The following is a 4751-nucleotide window of genomic DNA, read 5'->3' as shown; positions in this document are numbered from 1 at the left end:
AGAAATGGGGTTTCACATGTTTGAAAAGTTCTTTCCATTTGGGTCCACTTCACAATTTGCCATTGCCGTTGGTAAATGTGAGGAAAAACCTCCACTTCATACATATAGAACCCTTGCATGGGATTATGTGGAGACATTAACAAAACTCTTTGTTAGTAATCCTATGGCTCCTGCCACCTCCACTTGCCTAATGCCTTACATTAGGGAAAATGGGGAGTCAATACCAATTACGAGCAATGAGGCAAGGAATGCATGTTGAGTACATACTCTTATTGGATTATATCAGGTCTACACTCCATACATGCAACAAAAATCTATATCCAAATCACAACACCACATTGCATGGAAACCAAACATTTATATGCAACACAAAATTCTCAAATACTTGTGGAGTGTCCAACAACGATGTGTATAGAGTTATCCTGCATGCCAAACAAAGAATCACATAATGTCATGAAGAATGCTCCTTATATTGAGCAACTCAAGCAATTGAGAGACCAATGGAGGGCATTTGGATCTCCATCAAAACCTCAATAAGGACTTCCCAAGTCTAGCACGCTACGGCTACCTTGATAGGTAGAGCATCACATGCTATGTTTTCTGCTTTTACGAAATAGCACGTTTGTTATGTTTCTTACAAAGTTGTTGTCTATATATGTTTTCAGGGTTTTGTTGATTGCATTGGGGATAAACGGGCATCAAGGGACTATCAAATGATAGTAAGCTCCCAACCAATATTTGATGGATGGGTTTCAATAATGAAACAATATGCCAAAGGTGGGTTATTATCTAGCAAGCAGAAATACCTAGAAAGAAGGGAAGACAACCATCATCGACTACCTTTCGTTGCTTGATGGGGCTAAAGGATGGAGAGATTAATAGATTGCAAAACAAAATCAATGAAGGGAAAATATTATTGCTTATAAATAAGTGGGATAAGGAAGATCTTATAGATAAGGAAACAAGGGCAAAGTAGTTAAAGCGGGACAGGGTGCTAAAGGAAGATTTGGTCATACTTTTCAATGCATCAATATCAACCAACAACAGTTTCTTGAAAACATGGGAGGAGCTAGTTAATGACTACAATATCACAAAGGATGTTTACTCAAAGTTTGTAGATGTTTGTAGTGATTGGTTGTTAAAAAAACTAGCACATAAAGTTGATCCGGGTCGACTACCCAATGGTGCAAGAGACATAGTGAATTTCTTGGTTGGAAGAAAGGAGACCCCTCAATCTTCTACCACCTTTCCTTGGTCAGTGTATGTTGTTGGGTATGATTTAGAAGCCCTTGATCTAATATATAATGTGTACAAAGATCCAATTACCATTGGTGTAGCTATCTTGGATGATGCACATGGAGTAGAAGGAATGAATTGGGATTCCTCCAAGTTTGAGAGGCTTGTCTCCTATTTGCTAAGGATGACTTGTGAGCCTAAACAATTCATCCTACTATCTTTTCTTACTCGGAGGCAAATGGCTACTTTGGAGGATGTCTTCTACACATAATCATAAAGGTCTAGATGCTTGTTGGTAGCATTGATTTCTTGCCTTTAGCCAACAATTTTGCTTCTGGAGCCATAGACACATTTGTGGTGTTAACATTAGTGAGCATGAGCAAAACATTTTGTCAACCTTGATCGCTATGTCAACAATACAAACAAGCCCCTAATATGGGGCAATGCACACATTGAAGTGGACAGGATTGACAAAGACCTTGATGACGAGCAACAAGTTGCCAAAGCAATAGTGAGAAGGAAGAAGCAAGTTATCAACAAAACTGTGAAGGCATTCAATAACCATCATGAGTTTGTCCTTGATGTGTTTGTAGGTGGTCTTGCATAAAAGGCTGCACACTTGAGTCGAAGAAAAACCATTGTGATAGTTTGCAACTCACAAGAGCAACGTGAAGTTGATGAATTTTTTTCTAGAGCACATGAAAAGGCTAAAGAAAAGTCTCATCCAAAAGACACCAAAGAAGATGAACCACAAGTTCCTTATCTACCACAGGAAAGTGTAGAGGAATCTAATCAAGATGTCATGGGCCTTATCATGAAAGAGAAAATGAATGCCACTTCAAGTGTTTAGTACCTTGATTGCACTATAATTTTTTGAATTGCGACATGTTTAAGTACTCTTTTTCCTTGTAATTCTGGGAGTGATAAAGCCTATGTACTACTTGTTCTTATGTAAGTGTTTTCCATATCTCTTTGTCTCCCCCTCCATCCTTTAATTTTGTTAATGTCTCTCTCTCTCTCTCTCTCTCTCTCTCTCTCTCTCTCTCTCTCTCTCTCTCTCACTCTCATTTTTGTCCACATGGTCAAAAAATTAGTGAGGTTATCTCTCCTAGTGCTCTTCACTCTCCCTAAGTAATCTCTCTCTCTCTCTCTCTCTCTCTCTCTCTCTCAATCCCTCATTTTGTCCACATGGTCAAAACATTAGTGAGGTTATCTCTCCTAGTGCTCTTCACTCTCCCTAAATAAGATATCTCTCTCTCTCTCTCTCTCTCTCTCTCTCTCTCTCTCTCTCACACACACACACACACACACACACACACACACAAAACCGTTTTTTGACCTAGTAGACAACAATTCACTTTTTTTATTATAACTTCTTCATTTGAACTCCGATTTAGGTGATCTATAGCCTCAATCAAAGAGCACGAAGCCCTCTACGCATTAATGTAAAGATAGATTTTTTTTTTTAAAGCAATGTAACGCTTTGCTATAACAACATCTCAGAACTGAAAAAACTATCAAAACTTTGCTTTTTTGTTGCCTACTTGAAGGCAATGTCGGACAAAACTCGCAAGGGTGGAAAATCCACACTTGCCATGGAGAATGATACAAAATCTCCAAGGAATTTGAATGCTAATCCAACCACATCGTCTACAACAACGGAAGCAATGATCATGGCTTACTTGATCTCATTATAAGAAACCATCAACAAGCAAGGTGAAGAGTTGCGCGCACTTGCAATGGAGAATGGTACTTTAAGAGTTCTTGTTGTGGAGAATGAGCACCTCAAGAAGGTTCTTGAAATGCAAACAACACACTTGGTGCATCTTTAGAATGAAGTTCAAGAATGTATACGCTCTCTTGTGGACATGAATGTAATGAAAGAGCGCTTGAGCAAAGTTAAGAGTGATCAAGTATTGAAAGAGGAAACGATAGATACAATAGGACATGATGTATGTGAGTTGAGGAATGCATCCAAATCATTGGCTGATATATGTAAGGATAATATGGTTTCTACATCTCCTATCATGCAAACCGTTGTCCAAGCAAAGAATATAGAGAATGTGGACACTCAAGAATGGCAAGAATGACAAAAACGATCAAAGAACATCGTCATTCGTGGAATTGAGGAGGAAAGCATGGAAACACCCCAATCTCTTGTGGTTGCTATTGAAGAGTTTTTTTGCTACACACTTTGGCATGTCTGGAATCATGGCTTATGGTGCACATCGAGTTGGGAAACAAGGAGACCCTCGCTCGGGAGAAAGACCTATTGTATGTACCATGGTTGATGAGGTAAAGAGAAAGATCATCCTTGACAATAGTTGGATCTACCTCAAAGGAATGGGTTCTAGTGTATATGAGGATCGCACTCTTATGCAACAAAATGTACGTCACAAAGCATATGAGGAAGAACCAAGAAGGTCAAGGTGTCATCTCAAGAAGAAAAGTCACTTGAGGAGGATGCAAGTCTACCCAACAAATAGGGACACATGATCTATGAGACCAACTCACGCTTGCAAATAAGCTTTTGGAATTGTAACGGCTATCCATGAAATGCAGGAATTGCCATTGATGAGCTTACCAATGACTCCGATGTGATACTTCTTGTCAAAACATGGGAGCATGATGTGCAATGAATTCTTGGATTTGACAAATATGATGTGCATTCTTTGATGTGGACCAAAAATGCAAAGCAACGTAGAGGCCAAGGAGGCGTAGTATGTATGATCAAAAAGGGTTTGAAAGATGTTTCCATTGTCAAAGAAGATAAGTATAAACGCTAGTTATGGCTGAAAATCAGCCCACCCAATGTTCAAGTCATGTTTATGGTTGGTTGCTACATTCCTCACTATGACTCCAACTTTTATGCTCGCTTGGATATGCATAGAGATCAGCCCTTTGTTGAACTAGAGGAATAAATTGCTCATTACAAGGACCAAGGTGAAGTCATTGTCTTTGGAAGACATGAATGCTCGCACAAATACGTTACAACACGACACACAACAAGTTGACATGCCCTAAGTTGCATTATTCGTTATTCGGGAGACGTATAATACGTGAATAATGGGCGTATTATTCGTTTATCTAAATTATACGGCCGTATTATACGGTGCCACATCAGCAGAAACGGCCAATCGTATAACTTCTTAATTTTTTGATCGAAAATTTTTTCGATCGAAAAGAATTTCGATCGAAAGTATTTTCGATCAAAAATTATAACGATTGAATATGTTAGTATATATAGCAACACGCGAAAGGGCTCGTACCAGCTTTCAAAGTCATTGTTTTCCATGTGAGTACTCTCACCAAACGATAAAAAATTATTTTGTAAAAAATTAAAACAATTTGAATTCAATAAAATTTTAAGTTTTGTGATTCAAATATATAAATTTGTTTTGAAAATTTAGTAAATAGTTGAATGTTTGTATTTTGTGAAGAGTTTAATCTCTCACTTGATACAAACTGTAATTATAAGAAATTAAGAATCACTTGTCAATGTGTTCAATTAATTG

The 4751-nt window shown here is 38.1% G+C and overlaps 1 pseudogene; it reads left to right on the top strand.

Moving 5' to 3' along the window:
- The first annotated feature begins 853 nt into the window (after window positions 1-853).
- Window positions 854-1507, top strand: LOC147420889 (uncharacterized; annotated as a pseudogene).
- Window positions 1508-4751: the final 3244 nt, after the last annotated feature.

This window comes from Adiantum capillus-veneris, chromosome 28 (genome assembly GCF_014529385.1).
Source record: "Adiantum capillus-veneris isolate H3 chromosome 28, ASM1452938v2, whole genome shotgun sequence".
In the NCBI taxonomy this organism is placed as follows: Eukaryota; Viridiplantae; Streptophyta; class Polypodiopsida; order Polypodiales; family Pteridaceae; genus Adiantum; species Adiantum capillus-veneris.
The sequence above is the reverse complement of the archived record's forward strand: the minus strand, read 5'-3'. Positions and strand labels throughout refer to the sequence as shown.